This window comes from Heterocephalus glaber, unplaced genomic scaffold, assembly GCF_053883595.1.
Source record: "Heterocephalus glaber isolate CG9 unplaced genomic scaffold, H.glaber_assembly_v1.0 deba00001781, whole genome shotgun sequence".
Classification (NCBI taxonomy): Eukaryota; Metazoa; Chordata; class Mammalia; order Rodentia; family Bathyergidae; genus Heterocephalus; species Heterocephalus glaber.
This window is the reverse complement of record NW_028258467.1, coordinates 11,183,931-11,199,349: the sequence shown is the minus strand read 5'-3', so window position 1 is coordinate 11,199,349 and position 15,419 is coordinate 11,183,931. Positions and strand designations below refer to the sequence as shown.

At 46.7% G+C, this 15,419-nt stretch overlaps 1 protein-coding gene across 1 annotated transcript in view; it reads left to right on the top strand.

The window, feature by feature from the left end:
* Tvp23a (trans-golgi network vesicle protein 23 homolog A) overlaps positions 1-15,419 on the top strand; it is a 59,066-nt gene that overhangs the window by 12,026 nt on the left and 31,621 nt on the right. The window lies entirely within an intron of this gene.

The following is a 15,419-nucleotide window of genomic DNA, read 5'->3' as shown; positions in this document are numbered from 1 at the left end:
AGTTTTGTTGTCTCCCCCTCCTCCCAAAAAACAAAATGAAACGGTCTCCAAGTGACTTTGGTGTGGAGCGGAATTAGAGCCACTGGCCCAAATAGTGTAAGGAGTTTTTGTTTTTGTTTTGTGGTGCTAGGGATCGAACTCAGGGCCTCCTGCATGCTAGGTGTGTGCTCACCTTTGAATTACATCCCCAGCCCTGATCTGGAGTTTTGTTGTTGTTTGTTGTTGTTGTTGTTGGTTTTTTGGGGGAGGGGATATACTGGGGATTGAACCCAAGGCCTTTAGACTGAGCTACATTCCTAGTCCCATTTTCTTTTGAGACAACATTTTGAGGCTAAGTTGCTAAGTTGCCCAGGATGGGCTTGAAATTGGATTCTCTTGCCTCAGCCTCCCATAGTGTTGAGAATACAGGTCTGTGCCACCATGCCTAGCTCCTGGAGTGATTTTTAAAAGAGACCATGCTCATGGAAAGAAAAAACAATCTCTCTCTGATTTCTCACCTGGAGAACTATCCCTGTAAAACCTACAAACTTGCCCCTCCTGGGAGTAACACACCCATATCAGGATGAGGAAGGGACAAGATAGAAATGTGTGAAGAGAAAATTTGTTGTTCCCAAGGCACACCCCGGGCCAGGCCATCGTCTTTGTCTCCACAGGATGAGGACCCAGGGAAGTTTTGTTGGGACAGAGGAGGCCTCAGGGTGGCCCACGGGGCTCGGGAAGTCAGGGATGCCACTGTGGATTCATTAGGGTGAGGCCAGCTCCCCTGCACACAGCTGTTTGGGTGGCTCTGGCCCCAGTTGTTAACGTCTCATTGAAGGCCACATCAAGCAGCCTGCAGGCTCTGATTCAGGAGCCCAGGTGCCCACCATCTTGTGGCCCCACCACTGGGGGTCCCTCGCTTCTAATTCTGAGGTGAACAGTGGAGAGGTCACCTTGGGCCGAGGGAGCCCGGCCTGTAGTGAGGCCCAGGTGGGGAGGCCAGCATGGCCCTTGGTCTCTAAGCTCTCTGTCCAAACAAGAGTGACCAGACTCCAGTATGGCTTCTAGAAGCTTCGGGACATGTCCCTAGGAGGACCCCAGCTCCGGCCTGAGAAAGCCACTGCTGCTGGATTTTACTGTCTGTTTCAGCCCAAACCTGGCAAGAGGTAAATAGGCCCCAAGTCCCAAATTAGAGGAGGGACTTTAGGAAGCTTGCAGTTCTGAGTCCTTTCTCAGACTCTGAGTTGTAAATCTGCCTCCCACCTCTCACCTGGGACCTGAGAACGTCTACACGGTGCTCACGGGAGGGAAGGGCCAGACGTGTGACTTGTTGCAGCTCCTACAGATGTCTCCTGACACAAATGGAGGGGAAGGTTGCACTTCCAGATAGTGCCAATTAACACACTTGTGTCACCTGGACACGTGCACTAAGGGGTCACATGGGCCCTTAGCATCTGGTGCTGCTTCTCCCTTTGTCTGTCTGTCTGTCTGTCTTTTGTTGGTGCTGGGGATGGAGCCCACGAGCTACATCTCCAGCTCTTTTTAAAATTTTAAAATTTTTATTTGGAGACAGGGTATCTCTGAGACACTAAATTGCCCAGACTGGGCTCAAATGTGGGATCCTCCTGCCTCAGCCGCCCAGACTGCTGGCATTACAGGTATGTGTCCCACACCTGGCTTCCCTTTGTCTTTTATTTCAAAGAGATACAGTTCAGTTCATGTTATGGATGCTTCTCTTTCTAGAAATATTTTTTCTGAGTAACATCGGTCCCCAGTGTTTATCTGGTATCTAGCATCAGATCAAGAGTTCACAGGTCTGGGCTGGGGATTTAGCTCAGTGGTTCTGCCACCTGCCTCGCAAGTGCAAGGTCCCAAGTTCGATCCCCAGTACCAAAACAACAACAACAACAACAACGACAGAGTTCATGGGTCTTTGCTGGCGGCAGAAGGGGTGAAGACTGGGTTCAGCTCCACTCTCCTCCATGAATTGGCCATGGAGGAAGAGGGCACTGGGCTTGTCTGCAGCTATGGTGCTCACGGTGGGGAGGGTGAGAAGGGAAAAGAGCAAAGAAGCCACCTGTGTTTCAAGTGTTCCTGAAAAGGCCCCTCTGGGGAACATGCTCCAAAGTTGGGACCCCACTCCTGCCCTGCTCTGTCTCGGGCTGTACCTGAGACGCCTGGCCAGGCAGTTCTGATGTCTGGTGAAGGCAGACACAGGCCAACACATGTGCGTATTGTGGCCCAAATCCCAGCCCCAGGAAGCAGTGCCCCAGGCCGGACGTCTGATTTCAGACTGAGAGTGGAAGCCCACAGCCAGAGGTGAAGGGAAGGAGTCCAGAAACCCCCTGAAACTCCCAGTGGGCAGGAAGAACCAGGGCCTGCAAGGAGGAAGCCCCGAGTCCCCGCTGTGGTGGCGGTGGCATTGCTCTGTCCCTCTGGGTCCTGAGGTGTGGTTTCAGCCTGGGCTGTGCTCGCCCCTTCCCGAGAAGTAGGACTTGGGAAAGGTGCTGGGAGAGGAGGGGCTTCCTTCTCCAGGCTTCTCTGGCTGCTCCCACCAGGCAAAAATGAGAAATTGAGAAGCATTGAGCAGATCAGGTACAGGGGCAGCTGCCCAACTGGATTTTGGCAGGGGCTGTGGAGTGAGCAGCCAAGGATGTTTAAATCCAGAAAGGAGCTGGGTGCAGCAAGGCACACCTGTAATCCTAGCACTCTGGGAGGCTGAGGCAGGAGGAAAGTATAGTGGATCCTTGACTTTCAAACTCAATTCATTCTGGAGGGCTGGTTGTGACTCAAGTTGGTCAACGAAAGGCTCAGGCTCCTTTACACAGCCTTCAAAGTCTCTCTGTTGTACACAGGCAGATCTCAGTGTCCTTAGAGAGACATTGACCCAGGATTTCTCAATTAACCCCACCCAGGAAAGGATGTTGTAAGGTTCCTTCTAGGACTCTTTAAATCTGTATCTATGACTGCCTGGAAGCACAAGCAGCCAGCATTCAGGTCATAACTCAAGACTTTGGATATAAATTAAAACTAAAATTCCAGTTGTAACCCAAGTTGTTCATATGTCAGGCTGGTTGTAACTCAAGGGTCCACTGTAAATTCAAGCCTTGACAATTTAGTGACTTAGTGAGACCTTGCTTTGAAATAAAACTAAAAAGGCTGGGGTGTACATCAGTGCAAAGGCCCTGGATTCAATACCCAGTATCACACACACACACACACACACACACACACACTCCAGAAAGAAAAATAAAACTATGCGATTTAAAAAAAAAATCCAGAAGGGAAATTGAAACTGTGCTGTTAGAAGGCAGGACAAACCAGGCCTGTGGTGTGTGGATGCCTGTGATCCCAGCAGTATGGGAGGCTGAGACAGGAGGATTGCAAGTTCAAGCCCAGCTTTGGCAACTTAGTGAGACCCTGTCTCAAAATAGATAAATAAAGTATGGGGGATATAGCTCAGTGTGGAGGCCCTGGCTTCAATCCCTGGTACTGAAAAAACAGAAAAAAGCCAAATGCTGATTTCCCCTGAGTGGTGGCTGGGAGGGGACTCACCACAACAGGGGCTCCCAGGGGTGTGGAAATATCCTGTTTCTTGCCCTGGGTGTTGGTTCCATCAGCTCACTCAGTTTGTGCAAATGATTTATTATTTCATGCTTTTGTGTGTGTCTGTGATACTCCATAAAAAATATTTTGAAGACTTCTCAAGGCTTTGGAAAACAGTCAGGCAGTTCCCAGCAATTTCACCCTGAGGTATAGATGCAAGAGAACTGAAAGAAAGTCTGTCAGGACAAATCCTGTAGAGGTGTGTTCCTAACAGTTTGGTTCACAACGGCCCCAAACAACCCAAATGTCCGTGCACTGAGCTGAATCATGGGGTACTGATTCCTTCTGCAGCACGGATGGGCTAGGAAACAAGGGGAAGGAAGCTGGGCATGAAGGACCAAATAGCTCTGGTTCCCTTTGTATGAAACATCTACAGTGATAGGCAAATCCACAGAGACCAGAAGGTTAGCAGTTGCCTATGGCTTCATGGGGATGAGGGCTTCTGGGGAAGACAGCTAAGGAATGGGGCATATCTTAGACCAATGAAAATGTTCTAAAATGGATTGCAGTAGAGGTTGGACAGCTCTGTTTATATGCCCAGAGCCACTGAATTGTAAACTTTGAATGGATGTATTCCATGGTACAGGAATTCTATCTCAATAAAGCTGCTATCAAAAAATTCAGCTGGCCTGCCTCACAAGCCCAAGGTCCTGAGTTTGATCCCCAGTACCAAAAAAAAAAAAAATTTCATCTGGCTTCGGTGGTGCGGGCCAATAATCCCAGCACTCTGGGAAGCTGAGGCAGGAGAATCACTAGTTCAGGTCCAGCCTGGACAATTTAGCAACTTAGTGAGACCTTGTCTCAAAAAAAAAATTTTTTTTTCAAATAAAAGGACTGGGGATATAGTGCAGAGGCCCTGGGTTCAATCCCCAGTACTGTTAAAAACAAAAACAAAAAACATTTAGTGGGTCCTGAGCTCTTGAGAGGACATCTGACCTCCAAGGGCAGGACAAGAGTGTCCCACTACAGGAGGAGGCTCACTCTCCTTCCACCTTCTTGCTGAGTTGGGTACCCAGCCTGCCCACACCGAGGCCGATCTTTGTCCTTGGTCCATGTCATACGGGCCAGTCTCCTCTGGAAACACCTGCACAGACATTTCTAGAAACTGAGCTTTAGCAGCCTTCTAGGTGTCCCCAATCCTGTCAATGTGACAAATAAAATTACCCACCTGGGGCACCACTGCAGGGTCTCATGGCAGGAAGCTGTCCCCTCCTGAGGCCACTGTGCTGTCCTCTGGAGTGCCCGTGCCATTTTGTACCACCAAAGAACAGGGATGTGGTTGGCGTAGTCTGTGAGCAGGCTGGGGGACATTCTAAGGGGTGTGGAGGCATCTTCTTTCACCCCCAGATGTGGAGGCTGTGTGATTCAGAGGAAAGGGAAGGCTCTGGGGCCACACACGTCTGGCTGAGCTCCCGGCTCTGCCTCTTACCAGTGGCCCCCAGGGCAGGCTGTTTAAGCTCTCTGGCCCCTGACGGCAGCACAGTACCTGTGCTCTGAGGCGGCTGCCAGGTGGCTTTAGGAACGGGACTCCTGTGGGAACGGCTGGGCTTTTGGGTTCACATCTACTGGCCAAGGCCCCCTCCACACGTGCAGTCCCTAGAGCTCCTCATGGCTCTATTTCTGACCTGTCTCTGTAAAGTTCTTCCCCAAAGACTGCCATAGAGACAAGCTCTTAAGTCAAGCCATCCCAGACACAGCCTTCAGTGAGTGGATGTCCATCACGCCATTTTTGCGTAGCACAGTGGATGATATAAGATCTAGGTACAAAGATCATTGTAAGGAAGAGCAGCATAGGCAGAAGTGTATTGCTCTCTCACGAGCCAGCCAGAACAGGTAAGGGGGCTCTGTGATGTGGGGACCCAGGCTCCCTGTTCCATAGCTTCCCTATTTTTATTCATGGCTTCCATCTCAATAACCCAAAATGGCTGCCCCACCTCCTGTCATCCCAGCTGCATTCCACCAGAAAGAAAGGCATAATCCCAGAGTGGCACAATTTATTTCTACTAGCTTGGTCAATGACCACACCTACAGGTGAGGCCAAAAAGCACAGTCTTAAGTGGATTTAGCCACAGCCAGCTAAAATTCTCTTTCAATATGTTGAATTTACTTAATGGTAGTTATTCGAGGATGGCCAGGAAGACTTTAGTCAGAAGCACAGGAACAGGGTCTTGCCATGGGGGAGAGAGCTTGGGCTAAACTTCAAATATAGCAAGAAGGAATTTATAGCCAAGGAGTGAGGTAGGGGCAGAGGATAAGAAATTACTAAGGGAAAATTTCAGGAGTTAGGGGATTCTGGCCTCCCACCTGCTAGGATTCTTACTGATTAGACCTCCCCTGGATGGGGACCCCATGGGCTACGGAGGGTGATCAGATATCATGGATGGGGCTCTTGCTAAACTGACTCAGTAAGGAAAAGTGGATCTTACTAGGAAGCATGGGGATGGGTCTAGAAGAGGGCTCAGCAGCCTGCATAAAGACTGGCTAAAAAATCTTAGTCGAGCCAGAGGTGATGGCACACACCTGTAATCCCAGCACTTGGGAGGCTGAGGCCAGAGGATTGCTGTGAGTTGGAGGCCAGCCTGGGCTACATAATGAGTTCAAGGCCAACCTGAACTACACACCAAGACCCTGTCTCAAAAACAAAACAAAACAAATCTCTTTCAAATGTGCAAAGCTATTAGAATCAGCTAGCAGTTTTTACCCTGTATAAGCCAAAGAACTGGGAAAGATTTAATTTTGTTTGTAGGCTGGATGAACACTCGGGCTACGTGGTGTGAGGGAAGCCCAGTTAGGAATGGGTAGAGGCTGTCATCGTTTTCCCCTGTTCCATCCTCACCCGTGTGTCGAGCAGCCACTCTGTATCCAGCACAACACAGAGGGATCTGGGGGTTCAGAGCTGGAGGAAGTGGGGGAACACTTGATTATTTCCGGCTTACATGATCATCAGTTTCTTGTTTGTCTTTATTTATTCCACTTCCCATTACTGAGCACCTACTATGTGTTGGGCCTGGTAGTGGATACTGAGGTGGAATCAAATCCAGCCTGACCCCAAAACACTCATAATGAGCAGGCTGTGGCCACAGCCACAAGGGCAAATCCCGATTCTCATTAGAACCCTGCTCGTGTGGTAGGAGTCCTCTTTCTTCATCAGCCCCGTCCCACCCCTGCTGTCCATCTGTGGCCCTTCCCCCTATGCTGAGGTCCAAGTGGCCACCGTGGACCTCTCACAGAGGCAGCAGGGGTCTCAAGGAACTTGGGTCTCTAGAAGTGGCCAAGTGCAGGTGAACTATCATCTGGGTGGCTTCGGGAACACTTGGGGTGACCATATTGGTGGTTGGTGTGAACACTGCAAGCCCTGTCCGTCCAGGAAGAACTTGGATCCTACCTTGGTCCCCCCTCAGCCCCCCAACTTAAATCAGCCATTCTCAGCCCTGTCTGCACCTCAGCATCACTGGGGCCGCATTGGGAGAAGGCTGCTGTCTGCGCCCCACCTGGGACAGAGGTGCTCAGAGTGTCGGTGGGGCTGGGCAGGGACCTGTGAGCCGGCCCCAGGGGGTGGAATGTACAGCAGGGCTGAGAGAGCCAGGCTGGCAGGGATTCGGCCAGGACAAGGCTTAATGGGGTGGGTTTGATCTTCTGGCTCAGGTGGGGACTGGGAAGGAGAGGGGAAGGAGCCCCAGCCCAGGATTCACCAACTCACTGTTCCCTCATCAGTGCCCAGGGGACCTGTTATGGCCAGATCTGCCCTGGGGCTGAGGACAGGGGCTGGGGGAAGAGGAAGGTCAAGGGCCTGTTTGCACTGAATAGGGGAAACAGATGGGAAACAAGCAAGTGCCCAGGATACTTTCAGTGTGGGTGCAGAGCTACTTAGATACAGTATTCTTGCTGGGGCCTCTGGAACAAATGGCCACACAGGGGTGGCTAGAAACAACAGATGTGTATTCTCTCCCAGTTCCAGAGGCCAGAAGTACAAAGGCAAGGTGTCCCCAGGGCAGCTCCTGTTGGAGGCTCTGTAGGAGTCTTTCCTTGTCTCCCTGCTTCTGTTGGCTGCCAGAGACTCTCAGCATCCCTTGGCTTGTGACAGCATCACACCCATCCCTGCCTGTCCCCATGGCCTTCTTCTCAGTGTCACTCTGTGTCTACATGGCTTTCTTCCCATCTCCCTGTCACTTCTCCTGTCTTGTAAGAACCCCGGGCATTATGTTTAGGGCCCATCCTAAGTCAGGATGATCTCATCTTAAGATCTTAATTACATCTACAAAGATGCATTTTCCATTCTGCACGGCTGGTAAGAATGTAAACAAATACAGAACTATGGAAATCTGTGCAGAGGTTCCCCCAAACCCCAAAAATAGAAATACCATATGGCTCAGCTGTACCACCCCTGGGTATGTACGGGAAGGAATTAAAGGCAGCATACTGCAGGGATGCCTGCACACCCACATTTAGTGTGGCATAGCTCACAATAGTCCAGACATGCAACAGCCTAGGTGCCCATTAACAGACGCCTGTTAATGGGCATATATACACATGAAATATATGCATATGGACACCTAAAAATGTGGCATATATACACATGAAGAAGAGCAAAATCAAGCTATTTGCAGAAAAAATGATAGAACCGGACAGTATTATGTTAAGCAACATAAGCCAGACTCATGCAAGTATTGCATGTTTTCTTGAATATGTAGAATCTGAAAAAAAAAAAAAAAAAAAGGATGACATGAAAGCAGGAGGACCAGAAAAGAGAAAGGGGCTGTGGGCAGCGTGTGTGAAAGAGGGCAGCGGGGGTGTATACAGTCAAAGTAAGTTACAAGCGTGTATGAAAATACCACATGGAGACTCAACGTTTTGGAAAATTAATAGGTACTACTAAAAATAGAATTTAAAAAGGAGAAGGGTGCTTTTTCCAAATAAGGTCAGGTATACCCCCAGGTTCTACTGGGCAGGGTGTGGAGCCACAGGCCTTGGGGCTGGCACAGATGTGTGGGCAGGGAAGGCCTCCGTGGCGTCTGAGATCAATCCCGCCAGAGGCCAACTCTGAGGCAAGAGAGTGGGAACTCACAGGCAGCACGAGGGTGGGGAGGCAGAGAAGGGAGCAGCCAGCTGCCCAGGGACCCCTGGGAGACTGCTGGGGCGTGAGCTGCAGAGGTGCCCCACCTGCTTGAGGCCGAGGAGGGGATTGGGTATGAAGGTCACTGGTGGGGAAGCTCCCGGGGGCTTCACCCTGGCCCCTTCAGCTCTGTGCTGGGCCTGGTGGCCTCCAGGACAGAAAAAGTCCCCACGCAGAGCCGGAGCTGTTTGCAGGTGAGATGGTGACTGCCCCAGGCCTCAGCAGGGCACCGACTGTGGCTGCTCCGGGACGGGACATCTGAGGTGCCACCTGGAGTATGAAAGAGCTGGCTGTGTGACGAGCCAAGCCCTCAGGGGGGAGCCACCTCCGTGGGTCCCAAGGACAGTCACCAAGGCAGCATGGCTGGGGCTGATGATGGAGGAAGTCTTCGGGCCTTGTCTGAAAAGCTGGATTCCCTTCTGTAGGCGATGGCATCCTTGGGGGAGGTGGCAGGACAGCAGTACCTATTTTTTGTTTGTTTGTTTGTTTGTTTCAGGTTTTTGAAACAGGGCCTCCTTTCATAGTCTAGACTGGCCTTAAACTCACTATGTAGCCCAGGGTGGCCTTGAACTAGTGAGCCTCCTGCCTCAGCCTCCTGAGTGCTAGGATTACAGTGTACACACTACACCTGGCCGTAGTCACTGACAACCATCTCACCACATGTGCAGCCTGGAGGATGGGTTGCAGGGAGGGGAGAGGGAGGTCTGCCTCACCTGGCTAGATAGTCTTGGGCCAGCCCCTTGCCTCCTGTGGGCCTCAGCTTTCTGCCTGGAAAATGAGGCCAATGAACCCTCGTGTGCTTCCGAAGGGCATTTGGTGACTGCTCGAAGTCCCCGGAGCACCGTGGGGAGAGGGTCTCTGGCTCTGGGGGAGGCAGAGGGAGGGGTCTCGCCAGCGTCTCTCAGGCAGAAGCAGCCATGCAGGGGCAAGTCAAGTCCAGGGCGGCCTCTCTCCATGTCTCTGCTGTGTGGCTGGGGTTTTTCCAACTGTGACCTGGCTAACATAATGGACTGTGAATGCCATGTCTTGAGGTGGATCTGAGCGATGAAAACCCGGTCCAGAGGTCCTTGGCACCCTGGGAGTGGCTGCCTATCTGGTTCAGGGCTCTGGGAAGCAGGAGCTATGGCTGGTGATTCTCTGTAACTGGCAAGATGGCACTGCCCCAGTCTCCATGTTGAATGTGAGACAAGTTGGATTCTGTTGTGTGGGTGGGTGGGTGGGTGGGTGGCTTGAACCCATGGCCTTTGCACTGAGTCTTAACTCCATTTCTTTATGTTTTAGTTTGAGACAGGGTCTTGCTAAGTCACTAAATTACCTAGACTGGGTTCAAACTTGTGATCCTCCTGCCTCAGCCTCCTAGGGTGCTGGGATTACAGGCGTCCACCAGCACATCCAGGAAAAGTTGGATTCTGAGAGAGAGCTATGAACTGCGGAAGCTTGGATTCCTCAGATGGAGCCCAATTATGGCCACATTTTGGTAATATCTCAGATCTCCATAGACCCAGACCCTGTCTGCTTTCGTGCCAGGAAGTCCAGCCCTGTTCATGGGGCCCCTCCTCAAGTAGGCTCAGAAATATCAAGTGTGGCTACAGGGAGGGACCCGGTGCACTGCATGCTTGTTTATCGAGGGTCTCCCATCTGACAGGCTCTGAGCCAAGAACTGTGTGAGGAAGGACTGTTAGCATTCTCGTATTGTTCCCTAGAAACAGGAGTTCACCTCATGGAAGATCCTGATAAAGAGACACTGTGGTCCATTGTCCTCATCCTCTATTAAAATAGCCAAGATATGCAATCAACCAAAGTATCCATCAATGAATGAACAGGTAAAAAAAAATACAGTGTAAAAATCTCTGCCAGCTACTTTTCTCATAGACCATTAATATTTGGAATATATAAAGTACTAAAAAAATTAACTTTCCCAAACAAATAACCCAATCAAAAAAATGAGTAAAAGAACTGAATAAACACTTCTCAAAAGAAGTACAAATGGCCAGTAAATATATGAAAACAATGCTCAGCATTCTCAGCCATTAGGGAAATGTACATTAAAAGTACTTTGAGATTCCATTTCCACCCCAGTCAGAATGGCAATCATCAAAAATGCAAAAAACAATGAATACTGGGGCCAGGGATTTAGCTCAGTGGTTTCGCCGCCTGCTGTGCAAGCGCAAGGGCCTCAGTTTGATCCCTGGTACCAAAAACAAACAAACAAACAAAAACTATGAATACTGGTAAGAGTTAAAAGGAACCCTCTTACATTGTTGGTGGGAATGTAAACTAGTACAACCACTATGGAAATCAGTGTGAAATTCCTCAAAAAACTAAAAAATGCCATTTGATCCAACTATACCATCCCTGAGTATATTCCCAAAATAATTAAGGATATTGCTATAATGCTAACTGCATAGCCATGTTTATAATGACACAATCACAACTGAGCAGCCAGGGATTTAGCTCAGTGGTTCTGCTGCCTACTTCCGAAGCCCAAGGTCCCGAGTTCGATCCCTGGTACTTAAAAAAAAAAAAAGGCCCTGTCCCAGTGACAACTGAGCTAACAGCCTAGCTGCCCATTAACAGATGAATGGATAAAGAAAATGTGTTGTTATGGTTTGTATTTAGATGTCCCCCCAAAGCCTCATGCAGATGAGGTGGGGCTTTCTTTTTCAGAGGTAGTTGAACCTGGAATGTGTGATGCTGGAGTTAAGGGCGTGTATTACTAAGCCACTACATGTGAGTGACTAGTTTGGCACCGCCCTAATCCCCCTAATCTGAATAAGATAAAAGGGGCAGAAAGATACTGTTAAACTCCTCTTGCTGCCTTTGCTATCTTGTGTGTGCAACATTGTTCCTCCTCTGGGATGCCTGTTTGTCATCCCTGCCTTGGAGCCAGTCAATTATACACTGAAACCTCTATGAACTGTAAGCCAAATAAACCCCTTCCCCTTTAGCTTTTGGTGCTGGGTATTTTGTCTCAGCAATGAGAGAATAGTAACTAACACATGTGATATAGATACATAATGGAATAGTATTCAGCCATAAAGAAGAATGCAATCATGTCATTTGTAGGAACATGGATGGAATTGGAAACCACCATGTTAAGTAAAATAAGCCAGACTCAGAAAATTAGCCAAGGCTAATTCACAATGCCCAGAGCTGTAGCAGAGCCAGGATTTGACCCCAGGTTGTCAGACTGGAAGTCTCAGCTCTTAATCAATGGAGTACAGCATGGTGGTGGCCTCAGCACACCCAGCATTGGTCCCCATATCTGCTGGCCTTGGCCGCCCTACACTGCCGGTGGGTTTAGAGTCCAAGGTGCAGAACTGCTGCCGTGGCTACAGGGGCATGGGCGAGACACCCACTGGTGTCCCATCTGTGGAGCTGGACAGGGCACAGACGTCCCAGACCTTTTGTAGCCAGGCTGGGAACTCCAGGCCCCATGCACACTGCACGAAGCATGTAAATGCCAAGGTGGGAGGAACAGGAGCTGGTGTGGGGACCACTGCACACCGTGCCTGTGCCCTCCCTCCTCCTCGGCCCCAGTGTTCATGCTGAGTCTCACTTAGCACCCTAGACCCTATTCCCCCATTAGACCCATTCCCAGTGGTCCTGAATGAGTTGTGCTTGAATGTCTCTGAGCACCAAAAGGGAGGGACAAGTGTCTGAGTTGAGGGTTCTGTTTCTTTTTTTTTCCCATTAAGTTTATTGGTACATTTTTGGTATAAAATACAGTTACATACATCATTGGGATCTTGTACCATTACATGAGTATCTTGGTTCTTCTTTTTTTCCCCTTCCCCTGCCCACCCTTCACCCCCTCCACTCTTCGCTATTTGCAAAGACTTTGTTTCCATTTTTTCCTTTTTTAATATTTTTTCTTTTCCCTTCTTGCCTTTCCCCTACCCCTCCCACTTCCCCTGCTCCTTTAGACCTTTTCTTCCTATTATGTAATATCAATTATACATTTTTAAAATTACAATATCAAGATCTAGAAGACATTACCGCAGATTTTACAGAATTTAAAAGGATATAGAATAATATGAAATAGGAAGAAAAAGGGCAAAGGGGAAGGAGAAGTGGGAAGGGTAGGGGAAAGGAAAGAAGGGAATGGAATCAATATGAGAAAATGAAAAAAAGGAAACAAACTCTTTGTAAATATGGAGGGATGGAGGAGTTGAAGGGAGGGCAGGGGAAAGGAGAAAAAATAAGAACCAAGAGAGTATGTAAAGGTGCATATCTCCAATGATGAATGTCATTATACTGTACACCTAAAATGTACCAATAAAAGGATATACAAAAAATTAAAAAATAAAAGGATATAGAAAGCATATTAATCTTTTTTGAAATAAAATTTGACAACTTCTAAGAATTACCTTGGAAGACAGATTAAGGAAACTGACTCTGGAGGAAATATAAAATTTGAATAGCACCTGTTAAAGAAAGTATATTCCTAGCTTGAAAACCTACCTATATGACAACAACAGGCTCATATACATTTTAACTGATAAATTATATCAAACATTTAAAGCAGAAAAAAGAAGGAACACGTCTCCCTTCATTTTAGGAAATCAACATTGTGCTTATCCTAAAACTGGATAAAGATAATAGAAGAAAAAAGTATGAACATAGATAGAAATTTGTTTAACTAAACAAACTATTAGAAGTCAGATCTGGCAGGATGTAGAAAGTGGTTTTATTATAGCGATGACTGTTGGTTCAGCATTGGAAGATCCACCCCCAAAAGCCATCATTTTGACAGAGGAAAGGAAAAAGCCATATGATCCTGTCAGTAGTTGGAGAAAAACTATTGGACTAAATTCTACAACTGTTCATGGTAAACGCTATCAGGAGACTAGAAGTAGAACAGAAACTTCTCAACAGATAAGCCATGTACTCCATACTCCCAGCAAAAATGCCTTATATTAATGGAGAAAATACAATGCTTTCTCCTTAAGGTGGGGAGCAAGGGCAGATATGCCTACTCTTCATCTGTCCATTAAACTTTGAAACATAGGCCCAAACCAAAATAGTCTGGCAATAAAATAACACAATTAGGATAGGATTGACAAGGTAGAAGCAAAATCTTTATACGTAGATGAAATGATCATCTACAGAGAAAATCTAGGGCTCTCTAGGAGCCCCTAGAACTTGTATTTGAATTTAGCAGGTTTAGAAAACATAAGGTATATATAAAAATTCAGGTCTATGTATACTTGCTATAAATGAAGAATTGGATGAAATTTAAAAGTTATGTAGGAGTACAAAGGACCTAGAAAAGGAAAAAGGAAAAAAAAACAGTGTTGGAAGACATTTATTACCTAATGTTAAGACTTCCTCTAAAGCTACAGTAATCAAGGCAGTGTTGTTGTAAGGACATATAGATCATTGGAATAAAACAGAGAATCTAGAAATAGAACCACACATATATGGTCCACTGAGTTTTGAAAGATTATTTAACATTAACATTTTATAGAATATAAACTCAATCCAGGAGCAGAGGAAAAGATAATGTTTTCAGCAAATGGCACTAGAACACCTGGTATCTGTATGTAAAAAAATTAACCTCAACCCTTTATTTCCATACATAAAAATAACTTGAAAGGATCTATGAACCTAAATATGAAAAACTAAAACTATAAAACTTTAAGAAGAAATTATAAGGGAAAATGTTTATGAATTTAGGGTAAGTAAGAATTTCCTAGGATATAAAAAACATGATGTATAAAAGAAAAAAATTGATAAATGAGATTCCATCAAAATTTAGAACTTTAAATGACATTGTTAAGAAAATGAATAGTAGTCCTTAAACAGACCATATTTATAATGCATATAACCTATGACCAGAATATATAAAGAACTCTTACAGCTCATTGATAGACAGACAACCCAATTAAAAAGTAGACACAAGAAGATGATAAATAGCCAGTACAGCACAAGGAAAGGTGTGCAACACTAGAATCAGAGAAATACTAATCAGTACAATAACAAGATTGAATTATACACTCATTAGGGAGATGAAGTTAAAAGTTTTAAAAGAACAACTGTCAGCTTAGGTGTAAAGCAGTTAGAACTTACTAATACTGCTAAGGTGAATGTAAAATGATAAAACCATTTTGGAAAACAATATAGAAATTTCTTGTATTACTGTTAAGGACCAACAGTTCTGTTCTTAAGTTTTTACTTAAGAGGAATGAAAACACATGTTCACAATAGATTTGTACATACAAGTTCACTATCCCTTATCTGAAATTCTTGGGACCAGAGTGTTTCAGATTGCCATTTGAAATCCACTTGATCTGAAAAGAGGGTAGCTACTCCTGCTTTTTGTTGGCAGGGGGCGGGGGGGGCATTCCTGTCACATGGAGTATTGTTTTCCACCCTTTAACTTTCATTCTATGTGTTTCTTTTTAAATTAAATGTGTTTCTTGTATGCAGCATACTGTTGGATCTTGCTTCTTGACCCATTCTGTCAGTCTATTTCTTTTGATTGGTGAATTGAGACCATTAACATTGATGGTTATAATTCATACATATTGACTTACCATTGTCATTACTTTTTCTGTTTGTTGGATTCTCCCCCTTTGCATTTAATTTCTTGTCATGCCTGATGGATTCATTCTGCTGGGCTTTCTAGGGTTGTGATCCTTCTTGTCTTTTCCTAGGGTATTGTCTAAAATTTTTTGGAGTGCTGGTTTTGTATTCATGAAGTTCCTAAGGTGCTCTT